General features: G+C 40.5%; 1 protein-coding gene across 1 annotated transcript in view; it reads right to left on the bottom strand.

The window, feature by feature from the left end:
• The window catches only part of LOC137257813 (sodium- and chloride-dependent betaine transporter-like), a 95875-nt gene extending 92409 nt beyond the window's left edge, over positions 1-3466 (bottom strand). The window contains exon 1 of the mRNA XM_067795263.1: positions 3410-3466. The gene's annotated coding sequence lies outside the window, so the exon portion shown is untranslated. The remainder of the gene's footprint in view (positions 1-3409) is intronic.
• Positions 3467-18681: the final 15215 nt, after the last annotated feature.

Here is an 18681-nt window from a genome sequence, read left to right as displayed (position 1 = left end):
GTGCTTGATCATGGTGGAGGTTGGAATTGTCCCCCTATGCACAACCTTGGGCCTTCCATTTTTCCAACCTCCGTGGGCAGATGTAGAGGGAAGCGTCGCAGTATCCGCATCGCCGTGTCCGTCTCATCGTCGTGCCAGGGGAACGTAGGCATTTTCCGAGTTTTCCGAGCAGTGGCCAAACTGGCGCAGGTTCCCCTTATATAGAAAACTACGTCAATAAATAGAATAAGTGTATATGGATGACAACTTCTTTTATACGAGAACACGACATTTCAATGCAGGTTATTATATCGTTTTCAAGTGTAAATGATACAGGTAGAGAATAGGCGATATATATATATATATATATATCGGAAAGCTAATTAACAAGTAACAAAAAGGGGGGTAACATTAGATACAGGGCTAAACAAGAAGCCAGTGGTGCACAGAGCCTAGTATGAATATAACTTAACAATCTGGTGATAACTAAGTAAGCCAGTGAGGTACACAGAGTGTGTTGTTTGTACAGGAGGCTAGAGTGGTTTGATGTGGGGGTGGGGTAGCCTTGGTCTCTGTTAATCAGGGGTCGGCATCGTTTGATGTTGATAGCTTCATTTAGTTGGTTCTTTGAGAGGATGGTGTAGTTAGTCCAGTTGGTGATCGGGATGGGCCGCTATATGATCTGAAATGGCTGATTTCTGGTCTGATTTGACGGTTGATGTCTGATGTTCTTTGATTCTGGTGTAGACAGGCCTGGGTGTTTCTCCTATGTATGAGTGCCCACAATTGCAGTCAGTTTTGTAGATTACATCATGGGGTTGGCTTGCGGGTGTTTTCTCTCATTGGCTTGTAGGAGTTGTTGATAGTGACAGAAGTAGTAAAGGTGGTGTCTATTCCTGCTTGTTGCCTAAGCAGCCTGTTGATCGGGTGGGAAGGTTTTCCCATGTATGGGATGGAAATCTTTATTGGAACCGATTCAGGTCAAGGAGGTTTGGTAGTAGGTGCCGATAAAGTTGCTGCAATTGTCCTGTTCACTAACTGGATTGGCTAATCATTATGGTTGACAAAAAACATCTCTCAGGTGGTTGATTTCCTCTTGCAGCTTTATAGATACGTCAATGAGTTTGTTAGTTAAACTTTCACCTACGGTAGTACACATTTTAAAAAGTTTATAAACGCTTTATTTGAAAAGATAGAGCAACGAAATTTTGCATGTACCTCCGCCATTGAATGGGCTTTGTGGCAATACCATCCAATTTGACATCTTAGAAAGGACGTTATATGGTATTTTCCAAAAAGGTACAACAAAAACCGACTATTATTCGAACAAATTGTGCAATATACTTTATAATTTTCAGAATAGATGAAATCTGCTTACACCATCGTTGCCGCCGCTAGATGAGTTTTGTAATGATACCAAAAACTGTATGCTGCAGACCAGAATACTGCAGTTAAAAGCAAAAAAAAAGACGCAATAAGGCAATGCGTGAGCAAATGCGCCATTGAAAGGCTGCCGACTCATAAAGCGGCGGTATATACGGACGTGTGCCATACATGATATTAAAAGTCGCATCAGGCATGTAGACATTATTAACCAACGAAACATGCGACGCATAGGATATGCGGCATGATGTCCTATGCGCAGACGTTTGTAGCTTGACATGCAAGTGCACATGGGCATGTTATACATCGTCTTGAAGCGCATTTGAATGGGCTTTCATATGCACTATAGATGTTAAGGATCCCACAATTATAAGGGGGGTATTTTCGGAGTCAAATTAAGTCGGCGGCGGAAGTGAAGCGGGATAGAAAAGCGGCACTAGCTATGCACAACGTTGCAGATGTGCATGTTATACATCGCAAGAAACCCCATGGAAAGACTCAAAAGGCAGCGGTATATACGGACGTGTGTAGCGTCTCCAGAAAGCATTGTATATGTACATGTTATACGTCGTTAGAAGCGGAACTGAAAGGGCATTCATATGCATTATGGGCATTTAGGATCGCAAAAATTATATACAAATTATCAACGAACTTACCGTCCGCTTACAGCGCCGTTGACACGGAAATAACATGCGCCCTTACATAAAGAGAGCTATGCACAGCATTGCAGGTGTGCATGTTATGCATCGCTAGAAGCCCCACGGAAAGACCTTTCAAATGCATTGTAGATATTAAAAATCCCAAGATGGATAATGAATTTCAGTGTACTCCTTTTGAACAACGGAAATGGGCGGCGGTTGTCTGGTGTCATCTTTGAATTCTGTAACAGATTCACGGGCCTCTTCGCGTTTATACTGGGTACTGACACATGTATATGAGTGAGTGAGTGAGTTAATATTTAACGGCACATTGGCAATATTTCAACCATATCGTGACGAAATCATTTTGGATACTGAAATGAAATATGTATACATTATAAAGACCTGTCGTAACATGTATATGAACAATGTGTAGCACTTGTAAACCTACGCAAATTATCGAAAACCCTTGGTGACATTTTAACATAGTTATTACGTTTGACAGTAACTGAGAAAGGATTTGACAGCTGACATGTAATTCTTAGTACCACCCGCAGGCACCCTATTTTGTGAAACGACAGTGTTAACAAAAATGAAATTCATCTACGTGCTCAAATAGATACAAGCCATATTACTATTTGGGAAAACATGTTTTTGGATGTGATAGAAAAACTTAGAAGAAACGCGGCGACACGTGTCACCAACATTGCGCCCTGCTTGATGAAACCTTGAAAGTGTGGGCTCACTTTCAGGGAACCTATCGTATAAGCCAGTGTTTTTTAGGTTAGCATAGTAGACTGTGTTTTTTTTTGTAATTATACCGAGTACCACTTCTGGTAGACCCAGTTAAACCAGCACTGGTACTCGGCATTGGATCAATAGTTGAAGGAGAAGCTGCAGGTGCGTCCTCCCCTGGAACTGTGTGCCCAAAGTGTTTAAGTACCCTGATTACACTGTATGTGCCACAAAATGCCAACAGAGCCGACATTGACACAAGCTGTGCAGCAGTATAGGACTCACTACGGCGACAATTTTGGGCTTGTATGGCGTGTAGAGCAGGAATAGAGCTACCAGGATAACAGCGTTTTAAATGCGCCACGCCCTTGTAATATGTTTTACACATTTGACAAGCGACCGATACGTTTGTGGACGGCATACTCTACTATGTTCCTGGGACACTTACTTTCTGCGAGTAACTAGGCGCTACAGAAGAGGGTCTGGATGTCACACTTTTGGACAAGTTAAGAAATAAACTGCTTATACAATATTTTGGGGTGTAAGTCTACTTGATATTCAGGGAATAAACCTAGTAATGTTATGTATCAGTTTGATAAAGTGAGCAACGTAAATGACTGAAAAATACAGAAATTAAGAACAAACGAGAAGAAATAAAAGTAAAGTTCACTTGCCAATGGTGATTGCCAACGCTGATTGGTAGTCATCCACTAAGATACTTGGTCTGTGATGATGAAATTGCAGTGAAATGCATTCCTTTATATTACCACGTCGCGTTCAGACAACCAATGGAATGGTTTAGATGAAGTTCACGTGGCCAAGCCGGATGTTTCTAAGGGGGAGGGGATGTTTCTAAGGGGAAAGTGCAGTTACATAATGACTCTCCGACACGACTCGAATGCACATTACACCTTGGCAGAACCACACTTTCAAGGGCATTCCACCACAGTAAACGTTTATATATTAAGACTACAGGTATTGCTTTTATGGCTTTATTCCAATTTATTGCAACTTCAGCTATGTCAAGTACATTGATTCCTGTGTAGCTCGAATGTCTAATGCTGCACACCAGCATGTTACATATTTCCAGTATCCCACATGGATGATCTTGCAAATGCTTTATAGTTGTAAATATTAACTACGCCGGTATAACCGGTGTACATATTCATCTAAATTATGCCAATCTATATCACCTCCGGTATTTGTTGCATTTCGCACATTAATACCTATATAAGCTCCACCACTAAACGCGCAACATGTGCGTTTTATACATTGTCTGACACACGCTTTAAATGGCTTTCAAACGCAGTATAGAATTGTATTTTCTGAGATGATCCGAAACCGTGGTTGCCATTACATCATGACCGGATGATGATGGCATGTTGACTGCTGTGATATAGAAGAATTGAAGTTCAACAAAATTACACAAACAATCATGTCGGAGATTCAATATGGACTGGTTACCAGGGGCAGCATTAGAATCATGTGTGCATTTTTGGAGAGAGCGTTTCCTCGGGTTTCCAGCCATGTATAACATGCATAGATATGACAAAGCAAAAGGCTTAAAACATACAATGGCGAGAGCGACTTCCACCGGAGGCTGAGTGGAAGAAAGGTCTTCTACAGAGACTTCCGTGGAAGAAAGTCAGACCGACTAAAATCACAGCAACCTTAATTGCTCGGCTATAAATTTGCCAAAAAACAAACGAAAAAATTCTCCGTGAGGCGCCAGGGTCCCACTATCCAACGACCTGCAGCATGCGCGTGTAAGGCGCGGATCCAGCTTCCAAGGGAGCCGAGCTGAAATAGGTGATACAATCAGGGTGTTATATTTCAGTGGCAGTGCCGACTCTGACGTACGTATGGGTTACCTGATATTACAATTATTGTATACCATGCTACTACATATTTGTCTTGCTCCGATATCCAGTTGGGTCGACTGCTCAAGAGCGCCCTGTTTTTTCCCTTGATCATTGGTGTCCATCCCAAAGGCACATAGTACTTGTAATCTCAACTCCCTGGGGTTCATACAACTCTTGCAATTTACCAGGACCACCGAGCTAATGTGACTTTCCCATCCTTACGAGGTACCCATTCACAGCTGGGTGGACTGGGACAGATAGTCACAGTACTTTGTCCATGTTTACTCCACGTCGCTGTACCCGCAACTAGGTGTTTGCACGTATTCGTGTGGCCACCATCTGATCATCTACCAACGGATTCGTTGGTTCTTTTAAGTGCACGGTGTTGTGTACTGCACATTAGGGGTATCTAACGTAGCGACAAAAAAGGAGAACATGTTCATGTTGTAGCTTTTCCGGGACACGTGTGAGCTACTTCTTTTTCTAAAAAAAGGTTACCCATGTTATCCTTTTTCAGCTGTTCCGGGACAAACGCTCGTGCGCGCACACACACACACACACGTCTCATTGATAATGAAGCAGTATATGTCATGGTCTTCATGTATTCCACGGTTAGATAATACCTCACTCTCCTGTAATGAGTGGCTGCATGTCTGTTACAACAGGGGCCGGAGTGATATGTAGGCAGTTTTACCTACACGTATACCTTGCATTAAGAGTAAGTTAACATTTAACGTCACATCGGCAATATTTCAACCATATCGTGACGAGAACTTTCAACAATGAAAAGGACTATGCGTACATTATAAAACCTGTCAACGAAGGACAGTAAAACGCCTAGAATATCTGATATCATTATATGGACAATACAGTATATTTAGTTTTTAATTGATTACATTCTTGTTTATATTGTAATTCATTAGTTTCTGATTTTCTAAACGATGTTAATGTTAGGTCGAATTGTGGCCTAAGCAACTGCCAAGGAGGAGAAGAAAGAAGATGGGACGGAACTATGTTTTCCAGCTCAATGCCGGCAGAAGAAAGAAAGGGTTTAATTCTGTGGCCTAGAGGCGGAACAAGAGAAGACTTCTTGTCGTACAAATCCTCATAAAGTGGATTGAACACACAGTTATAGGCAGGGTTAGATTCATTAGAGTATAATTTAGTAATGTATTGTAAAGACAATTTTATACGACGTTGAGTAAGAGATGGATCTTCGGCCTCAACGTAAAGACTGTCAATAGGTGAAGTTCTGAATGACCCAAGACAAAGTCTCAAGCCTTGATGGTGGACAGAATCAAGAAGTTTAAGGTTGCTTTTGCAGGCTCCACCATATACGATGGAGCAATAATCGAGTTTTGAACGGACCAGTGATCGATATAGGTATAAGAGAGTATTTTGATCCCCTCACCACTTTGCGTTTGAACCAACTTTCAACAAATCTTGTGCCTTCAGGGATTTCATGTGCGGTACGAAGGTTAAGTGAGAATCGAAAATTAAACCCAAGAACTTGGCCTCCTTTTCAACTTTGATGGGCGTGACGTTTAAAGGTAGTTCAAGGTCCTTATGCGGCTTATGTTTTGTACAAACGTGTATTCAATTAATTTGGACTTGAAACATTTGAAACCGTTTTCAAGACACCAGTTATTTATTTTGTTTAAACACAACTGTAATTGCCGTTCAATAGTATGCATATTTCTACCACGACAGGAAATATTAAAATCATCCACAAAAAGTTTCCAGACGTCCATATTTTATCAAATATGTCTAAAAATGTGACCAGGCATGGCTCAGGTAAGTGTTTCAGTAACTGGTAATGTATATTATCATCACCCGTTGCAGTGTCAAGAGCTTGCTCAAGAGCAGAATGTAGCTCACGTAATGAAAACACTTCATTATAATCTTCACCGTTATTTGACTCAAAGTTAAGTTTTGTCTTTTCCTGTTGTTTCTGATATCTCTGAAAGTCAAGGAGATAATTTGCTGATGATGAATTTTTGGCAAGTGTTTCGCCAAATTTACTTGCAATTTTACTTTTATCCATAACTAAATTTCCCCCATCTTTAAGAAGGTGAACAGCCGATTTTGAGCATTTGCCTTCTATTCTCTGAATCATGTTCCATACTTTGGACATAGGGGTCCGTGAATTAATTTTGGAAATATAATTCCTCTAGAATTGCCGTTTGTTTTGCTTGGGGGCACGACGTGCCTTCGCATTTAATATTTTAGATTTATTTAAGTTATGGACAGTTGGACGATTTATCTGCCTTTTCCCTTGCTTTCCTGGCATTTTTGCAGTCTGCATTAAACCATAGCTTTCGTACATGTGGAGCTGTAGAGGATCTTGGTATACACTCATCACGAATTATATTTCAGTCATCAGAAACATCTGAGTAGGATCAGTAATATCGAAGAAACATTCGTGTCCTAGTCTAGATGTGCATAAGGTTTGAAATAAGGACCAATCTGCTTTGGAAAAATTCCATCGTGTGTGAGATGGAGAATCAGTCGGAGAAGTTCCTGATAGTATCGTTTGAAAGTGATCACTTCCACAAAGGTCATTGTGGACTGACCATTCAAATTCATTAAGTACAGTAGGGACTGCAAGAGACAAATCCAGAGAAGAGTAGGTGTCGGTTGCAGAATGCAGGTAAGTACTCGAACCATCGTTGTATGTACACAAATCGTTATTGGAGATAAAATCTTCCAGTGTTTTACCTTTAGTGTTGGTTTTTGTACCACCCCAGAGTGGATTATGGCCATTACTATCACCTATTATAATGCAGGGTTTCGGAAGTTGATCACAGAGAGCTTGAAGATGAGACAAATGAAGTGTGAAAGAAAACAGATTATACAGCGAGCATATTGTAAAGGCAAATATAAAGAGTTAGTCTCACTGCAACGGCTTGAAGGTTAGTTTTTAGCGTTACTGTGCTGTGAATAACATTCTGCTTAACAAGGATCGATGATCCACCAGTGGCCATATCACCCGGAGGTGAGAAAGAATGATATGCTTCGAGCTTTTTGTAAAAATATCTGTCTGTTTCAGATAAGTTTCTTGCAGACAGAGAGCTGATGGTGCCAGATCCTGAACTAATATTTGTAACTCATTACTATTTGTCCTTAATCCTCTACAATTCCTCTGTACTACATTGTTGGAAGACATTACCTTTTAGGTGGGTTGATTGGGGATCTACCCCGTACTTTTTTTGAGGGCGACAAGCTGTGGACCCTAGAATGAACGTTTTCAGAGACGTCCATGTCCTCGTGACATCCATATTTGCTATATATCTGAATTCTATTTCCCGACCCTTTGGGGACTCTGCCACGTTGTTTTTTGGGAGCATCGTACTTCAGTTTAGTTTTGTTTTTAACAGCTGGCTGACTACCAGATGATGATTGAAACTGTGAACGTGACTGAGAAGACAAAATATGATTAGATGATGGTTGTGACACCTCCTCTGACATACTAGGTATTGATTCCGTAGTTTGAGGTGGTGATGTAGCAGGATATAAATGCTGTGGTGAGTTGCCTTTTACCCAAGTCAAGTTTGCTTGGCAGCTTGCGGTTGATTTAGATCAGAAAACTGATGTTCTGGGTAAATTTGATCTTGTTGATCTGCATTTGTTCTTTCCAAATTGGACATTCTTTAGAAAAAGATGAATGATCACCTGGACAGTTGGTGCATTTCTTAAAAGTACTTGTACAATCTTCAGTTGTGTGTGTCTTCTCACCACAATGAGTACACACAACACACAATGTGCAAGTATTTACACTATGGCCATACTTCTGACATTTAAAGCATCTCAGCGGATTGGGAATGTAGGTGTCAACAGTGATATTACAGTAACCTGCCTTCAAGAACTTGGGAGCAGTTGTTGATAAAAAGGAAAATAGGTAACTATTTGTTAGAACGGTTTCATTGTTTTTACGTGTTTACGCCTAAGCGTTTTACATAGAGCACACCTTGGTCTTTCATTTCAGTCACGATGTCAAGTTCTGACATGTCAGAAAACAACCGTTCACGATTTCTGATGATACATTTGCTCGTGTTTAACGTCTTGTGAGCAGAAACAGTAACCGGAATCCCAACAAACGATTCTGTACTCATCACATTGATTGATTGCTGCCGTTTCCCGCACTCAACCTGCAGTGCACCTGAACTTAACCGTTTAATGTTCTTAACTTCTGCAGCAATACCTTGAATACCTTTGGCAACTGCGAATGGGTTCAATTTTAATGGTGTTTTGTCAACTGTTTCAATCACAAGAAAGTGTGGCCAAACGTCAGTTGATCTGGACGGTCGTAAGTCATCAATATCAACATCATTTTCAAGAGAACGTTTTTCCGGGTGGGGATTTCATAAGCCATATTTTGGGTTGAGATTTCCTCATCCGAGCTCCCCACCCACCACGGAGCATCACAAGGACAATGCTAAAAGCAAGCGGACCTCCAACTTGCAGCACCAAGGATACCCGGATGATATACTCCAGCAGAAAAATTAAAAGGTTAATGATTCCACCAGACTGGTCGATGAGCCACCGCCTGCTGGCATACAACTCTAGGCAAAAACAGACAAATTGAATTTCTGAGATAAAAAATCCGCCAAGTCTTTAAACATTTTATAATTTCCAAATATTCTTGCAATAGTACATAAATGTAGCACAGGGCTTGGCGGGACCAGCCGACCGGTTGAACCGAGCCCACTCAACCACCCGTCTAAGTGAATCCAGGGCCAAAGTGGTGTCTTGAGCAACAGGAACACGGTTGCATGCTCCCACCGCCCTCAACCACCAGGATCCCTTCCTCCACCGACACAGGGCCGCAACCCACGGCAAACGGGTTGGTGGACCAAATATTCCCGGGGTCCACAACGGCGCTGCTGGCGAGCTCTTGGCGTTACCCAGCACCCACCACGAGGAGGTGGCTCGCCACGGGTGCCAGTTGCATTAAGAATAGTGTCTTCTACTTGAATACATATACATATCTAGGCGACTGTGCTCCACAATGTGTCGTTTTATGTTCAGCATTTGTTTCTTGTTTCTGGTGGTTGTGGGCAGTCATCCCGTTGTGGTTAGATTGGTGGTTGTGGGCGGTCATCCCTTGGTTCTTAGATTGGTGGTTGTGGGCGGTCATCCCTTGGTTCTTAGATTGGTGGTTGTGGGCAATCATCCCTTGGTTCTTAGATTGGTGGTTGTGGGCAATCATCCCTTTGTTCTTAGATAGGTGGCTTTGACTTCACCTTCTGTTTGCACAAGCCGAGTTGTTGTTGAACGCCACTCTCAGCAATGTTCCAGCTACACAGCGGCGGTCTGTAAATAACTGACCAGACAATCCAACAAGAAAATATGCTACCAGCCTCAAACAGTTTATTGTGTGTCAACTACCTGTCTTTCGATACATATTAATTAGAAGAAAATGATAATAAACGGTTGTATTCTGTTTGTCTATTCCCGATGTGCGGTTCTTATACTTAAATCCAATCAGCCAAATAAAAGGCATTGCCAACAGTTAATAGTCTACATACAGTCACACCAGATAGTCCACCATTTGATTATCTCACTATGAGTGAGTGAGTGAGTTAATATTTAACGTCACATCGGCAATATCGCAGCCATATCGTGACGAGAACATATATGACAAAAAAGAATACATATGGATATTATGAAGAACCTGTCTACGAAGGACAGTAAAACCACTAGATTATCACAGTTAGTATTAAAACTAGCGTGGAAACTTAAAAAATGATACTATCACTATTTGGACAGTACAATATAAAAACAGGCTATAGATCGCCAACAACAAAGGGTAGATCACCATACCAGGGACCATGGGGACTTACAGTACCTCTGCTCCCTGCATGGTCCCCGGCTGGATTTACACCATCCCCTCAGCTGTTGGCGAATGTATGCAAGATTAGCCACAAATTAAAATGACACATTTTCTACAATTAAAAAAAGTGGAAGATTCAATCTGACTTAAACCGTTTTGGGACTTACGTACCCTCTCAGGAGGACAATAATTTTACGTTACTTCAACCCCCTTCGAGGATACAGCCACTAACAATCTTAGCTGCTAATTCAACTTCCAATCATAAAATATTTATTTATTTACATGTCAGTCAATGAATTCAATTCTTTTAAAAATGCAATAATTAAATGAGAACATACGTTAAGACATGCTTGACCGTGATGATTTCATCACAAGGGATGCAGAACGGAGGAGCCTCACCTTTCAAAAGATATTCATGCGTATACCTAGTGTGGCCAATACGACATCGTCGTAGTATGACCTCTTCAAATCTGGACTGACAACCCATGTAGGTGTAACCAACATATGGTTTTATTGCATGTAATTTATTGATACCTACTTGGGTGTCCCACTTCTGCATCAGATCACGGATGTAAGATCTAATTGTAGCTTTATAATCAGTATAGGGAATATGAAGTGGTGTCACAGATTTGTTGAGCGCTGCCTTAGCAGCAAGGTCAGCCAAAGTGTTACCAGAGATTCCAACATGGCTGGGTAACCAACAGAAGACGATGTCGTATTGGCTAGTCGCAAGATAGTTATAAAGTTCAATAATTTCTATTAAAAGTGGATGTTTACATGCTAAAATGTTTAATAGCCTGAAGGCAACAAAGAGAGTCTGAATAGATTATGTACTGTTTATGTTTAGGATGTCTTTGAATATATTTAAGAGCTGTTAATATGGCGTTAGCTTCTGCTGTAAAAATAGAACTATTATCTGGTAATCTGGAAGATATTGTTCTTGATCCAATGACAGTGGCACAAGCCACTGCGCCACCGTCCTTGGACCCATCTGTAAATAAGGATTTATAATTGCTATATTTATGTTTCAATTGATGATATTCTTGTTTGTATTGTAATTCATTAGTTTCTGATTTTTTAAATGTAGTTAATGTTAGATCGACTTGTGGCCTAACCATCTGCCAAGGAGGAGAAGAAAGAAGACGGGAAGGAGCTATGTTTTCCAGCTCAATGCCAGCCGAAGAAAGAAAGGGTTTAATTCTGTGCCCGAGAGGTGGAACAAGAGAAGACTTTTTGTTGTACAAGTCCTCGTAGAGAGGATTGAAAACACAGTTATATGCAGGGTTAGATTCGTTACAGTATAGCTTTGTTATATATTGTAAAGACAATTTTATACGGCGTTGTGTAAGAGATGGTTCATCGGCTTCAACATACAGACTGTCAACAAAGTCTTAGACCTTGATGATGAACAGAATCTAATAATTTTAAGTTGCTGTTGCAGGCTCCACCATATACGATGGAGCCATAATCAAGTTTAGAACGGACAAGTGATCGATATGGATGGAGGAGGGTAGCTTGATCACCTCCCCATTTAGAATTTGATACCACTTTCAACAAATCAAGTGCTTTCAGGCATTTAGTTTTCAGAGATTTAATATGAGGCAGAAACGTTAGGTGTGAGTCAAAAATTAATCCCAAGAACTTGGCCTCCTTGACAACTTTAATGGGAGTGCCATCTAGAGACAGTTCAGGGTCTTTATGTGGCTTATATTTACGACAAAAATGTATGCAATTAGTTTTCGATTTAGAAAATTTAAAGCCGTTTTCAAGACACCATTTATGTATTTTGTTTAAGCACAAATGCAACTGCCGCTCCATGGTATTCATATTTTTACCACGACAAGAAATATTAAAATCATCCACAAATAACGAACCATCAATAGAATCATTTAAAACTCTCGATAAACTATTTATCTTTATACTAAAAAGTGTGACAGATAAAATACTGCCTTGTGGAACACCCTGATCCTGATTGTAATGATCAGACAGGGTAGAACCCACGCGGACCTGAAATTGTCTATCATTTAAAAAGTTGGCTATGAATTGCCGCAAACGACCTCGCAAACCGGAGTCATGTAAGTCTCTTAAAATACCATGTTTCCAGGTTGTGTCATATGCTTTTTCTAAATCAAATCAATTTTTAATTAGTGCGTTTTGAACAAATGATTCCAAACGCAATAGGTGATCGACAGTACTTCTATTTTTACGGAAACCACATTGTATATCAGTGATAAGGTTATTAGTGTCCAAGTACCAAACAAGTCGATTATTTATCATGCGTTCCATGGTCTTGCAAACACAGCTAGTCAGTGATATAGGTCGATAATTAGACGGATCAGTATGATCACGTCCAGGTTTAGGTATTGGTACTACTATAGCGTCACGCCATGAAGACGGAAATTTACCTGAAGTCCAAATATCGTCAAAAATAGATAAGAGTGCCTCTAAACAGGACTCTGGTAAGTGCTTCAGGAGCTGATAATGTATGTTATCAGCTCCAGTAGCAGTGTCATGAGCTTGATCAAGAGCAGAATGGAGTTCATGAATAGAAAATGTTTCATTATAATCTTCCCCATTATCTGAGTTGAAATTAATACTTCTTTTTTTCTTGTTGTCTTTGATACGTTTGGAATTTAGGTACATAATTTGAAGAGGAAGAGTGTTTAGCGAGGGTCTCACCCAGTTTATTAGCAATATCTGATTCATCAGTAAGCAATTGGTTTCCATGTCTAAGATGATGGACAGTAGATTTAGTACCTTTACCCTTAATTTTCTGGACCATGTTCCATACCTTGGACACGGGTGTCCGAGAATTTATTTTGGATACATAATTTTGCCAAGATTGGCGTTTGTTCTGTTTAAAAGTACGCCGTGCTTTAGCATTTAAAATTTTAAATTTATTTAAATTATGAACCATAGGATGGCGACGGAAATAATGTTCTGCTTTTTTCCTTGCCTTCCTAGCTTGTTTGCATTCATCACTGAACCATGGTTTCCGTATATGTGGAACTGCAGGGGACTTTGGTATACATTCATCAGCTATGGAGTTCAGTTCATCAGAAAAGCATTTAATAGCATCTGAAACGTCAATGAAAAGTTCAGGTTTAAGTTTTTCAGCACACAGTGTTTCATATAAAGCCCAGTTAGCCTTTTTAAAATTCCGCCTTGATGATGGAGGAACATCAGATGGAGTTACAGATTTTAGTATAGTAGGAAAATGGTCACTTCCACAGAGGTCATCGTGGACTGACCATTCGAATTCATTTAGTAGTTCTGAATTTGTGACTGACAAGTCGAGAGCAGAATAAGTTCCTGTACCAGGATGTAAATATGTATTGGAGCCATCATTATAAATACATAAATCATTATCTGAACAAAATTCCTCCAATACTTTACCTTTACCATTTATTGTTGCACTACCCCAGAGTGGGTTGGTGTCCATTTAAATCTCCCATAATAATGCAGTGCTTTGGGAGTTGATCATATAGAGCTTGAAGATCGAGTTTGTGAAACGTTGAAGACGGAGAAACATACAGAGAACATAATGTAAACGCAACGTGCAAAGTTAGTCGCACTGCAACAGCCTGAAGATTAGTAGTAAGTGTAACTGGGCTATGGATAACGTTCTGTTTAACTAAAATGGAAGACCCTCCAGTGGCCCTGTCACCCTTAGGCGAAAAACAATGGTATGCACTGAACGAACGTAGGTTAAGAACATCTGTCTCTTTCAAATATGTCTCCTGCAGACAAAACGCTGAGGGTGATAAATTTTGGATTAAAAGTTTCATGGAAATTCATGGAAATTATTCCTTAGTCCCCTACAGTTCCATTGTATAATAGGATTGTGGTAATCTATCGTTTGGGAGGATTTATTGGGGATCTTCCCCGTACCTTTTTGGCGGGCGACAAGCTGTGTGCCCTGGAGCGGACGTTTTCAGTCACGTCCATGTCCTCAAGGGATCCATATTTGTAGTATAAATTGATTTTATTGTCTGACCCTTTGGGTGCTCTACCACTAAGTTTTTTCAAAGAATCTGGCTTTGTACCTTTGCCTTTAGAGAGTTGTTTAGACTTTGTAGGCTGAGATGATGCGTTAAGATCAGAGGATGTTTCACATTGGCTTTGAGATGTACTAGGAACTGCTTCTGTTGTTTGGGTCGATATTGCAGGTGAGAATATCAGAGGAGATTTCGTTTTAACCCAGGTCAGGTTTGTCTGACAGCATGCAGATGACGTTGTTGTTTTAGCGGTTACTGTGTCTGACGATGTTCTGGTGATAGAAGCATAGCTCTCCTTATGTTCTGAGCTTTGAACTAGCTTTTTAGCTTCCGCAAAACTAACGTTTTGAGTGAATTTTATCCTATTTATCTCCATTTGATGTTTCCAAACAGGACAACTTTTAGAGTAGGAGGAGTGGTCACCCGCACAGTTTGTACATTTTTTTAACATTACTGTCACAATCTTCTGTTGTATGTGTCTTTTCGCCACAGTGAGCACATACAACAGACAATGTGCAAGTATTGACGCCATGACCGAACTTTTGACATTTAAAACACCGCCAAGGGTTTGGAATGTACATGTCCACATTGATGTTACAATAACCTGCTTTAAGAGATTTTGGAGCAGTTGGTGAGGAAAAGGAGAACAGGTAAGTATTGGTATTAGTTACAACATCATTCTTCCGGATTGTGAAACGTTTTACATTGCGTACACCCTGATCTTTCATCTCAGAGATGATGTCAAGCTCTGTCATATCCGCAAACAATTGGTCACGATCTCTGATGATTCCCTTGCTCGTATTCAGTGTTTTATGAGCCGTAACCGTGACTGGAACGCCGACAAACAATTCTGTGTTCATAAGGTTTGTGGCTTGTTGCCTTTTCCCACATTCAACCAACAAAGCACCGGAACGCAAACGTCTAATATTCTTGACATCACCTGCAAGGCCCTGTATACCCTTGGATATGGCAAAAGGGTTCAACTTTAATGGAGTCTTGTCAACAGTTTCAATTACAAGAAATCGTGGCCAGTATTCAATTGACGTGGGCAGTCTTTGATCAGTATCAATTGGATCAGTGTCTAGTTGTCGTTTGGTTTTTTAAGGAGGGTTTTCATAAGCCATGGTTAATTTCCAATAGTTCGTCATCCGAGCTCCCCACCCACCACGGAGTATCACAAGGACAATGCTAAAAACAAGTGGGTCTCCAACTTGCAGCATCAAGGATACTCGGATGATATACTCCAGCAGAAGAGTTATAAATAACACATCCACCAGATTGGCCCATGAGCCACCGCCTTCTGGCATAAGACTCTAGGCAAAGTGCAAAACATCAAACATCAAAATCATAAACATGTTTAGAGAACAATACTGCCAAGACCACAAGTAACACATTTTCCAAACAGATTAGTGTATTGACAAAAAATTAAGTCCATACACAGGGCTTGGCGTGACCAGCCGATTGATAGAATCGGGCCGATTCTACCACCCGTCTAGGTGAAGTAAGGGCCAAAGTGGTGTGTTGGGCAAATGGAACCCCGTTTAAAGCCCATCTGCCCTCAACCACCAGGATCCCGTCCTCCACCGACACGGGACGCAACCCACGGCAAACAGGTTGCCCAATTTAGTCCCCTCTTACGACAAGCAATGGGGTGCTGTGGACACATTCTGTCCCGGGTCCACACGGGATTATCCCACTATGAGTTTCACAAGATCAATTGGTGGATATGTATAGTCTCAATCCCCGTGCGAGCGAGCCTGACCACCTCATTCCGTTAGACGCCTCTTACGTCAAGCCTCGGTTGTCAAGTCCAACCCGGATCTCCACGGGTAAAATCGATTTTGGATACATGAGTGGGTGAGTGAGTTTAGTTTTACGACACTTTCAGCAATAATCTAGCTATATGACGGCAGTTTGTAAATAAGTGAAACTGGACCAGACAATCCAGTGATCAACATGAGCATCTGCACGATTGGGAACCAGCGAGCCTGACCACCCGATCCCGTTAGTCGCCTTTTACAGGCATGGACGCCTTTGGTGGCAAGTCTGGGATGCTGAAGGCCTATTCTACCCCGGATGTTCACTGTCACTGGGTAGATACGATGTTGTTGAGCTTATTATCTCATTGACTATATGCTATATCGCTCTCAGTTTTGTAAGGTCTTCAGGCCACATAACACAACACAGATATAACTCAAGACGTTTACTGGACGAAGACAAAGACAAGACTGACTACAATCGAAAAACGATCTCGCATCACAGTTTATGAGTCCACGTGCAGGCGCACGCTACTGTTGATCATTGTTGCGTTTGGGCGATCATGTCCAATTACCGGGAACAACCTCAAAGTTTATTGTGTTTAACCTGTGGCAAAACATTTTCAGTAAAAAGTTCCAATATTAGTTTTCAACGTTCGTAGATGAATTTCAGTAATAGTTACGATTCGAATGATTTTACGAGCCTTTGCCACAACCATGGATGTGTGTGTGTTCTTGATCGTGATAATGCCGGAACATACAATTACCTTCATACAGTGATCTGGCCGGTATAAGGCACGTGACAATTTAAGGTGCCAACATATCGTGCCTTTGTTAAATTACCAGTGACAATACACAAAGTGTCACCCCACGTGATGTTATCCCTTCTGTGTAAATTACACACACACACACACACACACACACACACACACACACACACACACACACACACACACACACACACACACACACACACACACATGACATAAGTGCCTTTTACTATTAACTATTCTGACAATATAAGTGTCTTATACCGACATTGTATGTGATGTCAGAGTAAGAGGTAGAGTCAGGTTGTGTTCTTGGTCGCTGTCCAGTTTTCTCATTTTCTATTGTGGATATAGCCATGAAAGATGGGTTGATGGAATTCATTTATTTTCTGATATTATAAGACAATTCCCTTATTCCCTTTGAGTGATGGCAGTTCAATGATTTCTGATACTACAAATACTCTGTAAATATGCTCTGTAGATGTGTTTTAATGATTGGTAGCGTTGATTAGCAACTTAAATTGTTAGTGGCTGTACCATCAAAGGGGGTTTCGTAAAATGATTGCGCCCCTGAGAGGGTACGTAAGGCCCAAAACTTTCAAAGTAAAATTTAAATTTTTGAATGTAGCATTTTTGTTATTTTGATTTTCGGCAGCATCTTCCTACAGTCACCAGTGGCTGAGGAGATGGTGTAAATCCAACTAGGGACCATGTAGGTAGCAAAGGTACTGTAAGTACCCATGGTCCCTAGTATAGTGATCTATCCTCATTTGTTGGACATCTATAACTCATTTTTGGGTTTATTGTCCAAAATGCTTTTCTGCTTTTAAAGATATTTGTTAGCTAGTTTTAACTTAATCTGTGATAATCTACTGGTTTTACTGTCCTTCGTCGACATGATTTTATATATTATATAATATGTATGATGAATTTAAAACCAGTTTTAGCTGACATATTGCCGATGTGACTTTACATCGTAACAACAAAATTCACTCACTCTTTCACAGATGTGAACATGAAAATACTCAAAAGTTTTGTTTTTAAAAATGTTCTGAAAACACACACTTACGTGTGTATTTCTTCTGTGAAATGTCTTGGAATTTCACATTAACACACACGCCTACCAACAGTTATGAAAAAAGAACAAGTGAATGATGGCATACGTGGGGGTTTCAGAAACATGTTTAATGAACTGATTTGAGGGTAGGTATGGTAATGCCAAAACGTCAAAACGTAGAATGTGCTGAGCGATATATACATATATTGACCCAGAGGACACGTATGTGCAGAAAAGAACACTTTCACAATAACTTCAGTACTGAGTAATGTTGAAACCGAAAGGTATCTCTCATAGAAAAACCTCTCAAATTTGAAAATGCCAACCGAAGATACGCATTGGTAACAACAGAATGAAAACAAGTCGTTTTAGTCCAAACATGCAAGTCAACATTCGCCTGTAGTTAAATATCCTTGTGTGAAAGTACATGTAGCATCACGGTTCCCGTTTTAAATGTGAATCCAGTTTACCTAACCGTAATGATCCAACCACTGGCCAGTGCCATGCGTTTAATTCCTGGTGGACGGTTATTCAAATATACACAAAATAATTCTTAATGACTGTTATATAACACAATCTCGGTTTACATTGTAGAAAAATATAATTCCTCCTCGCAGTTTAGAAAGAATGTGGAACACACTGGTCACTAGATAAAACCGGCTTTGATTT

Source organism: Haliotis asinina, chromosome 12, assembly GCF_037392515.1.
Source record: "Haliotis asinina isolate JCU_RB_2024 chromosome 12, JCU_Hal_asi_v2, whole genome shotgun sequence".
In the NCBI taxonomy this organism is placed as follows: Eukaryota; Metazoa; Mollusca; class Gastropoda; order Lepetellida; family Haliotidae; genus Haliotis; species Haliotis asinina.
Note: the sequence above shows the minus strand (reverse complement) of the source record. Positions and strands in the feature narration are given on the sequence as shown.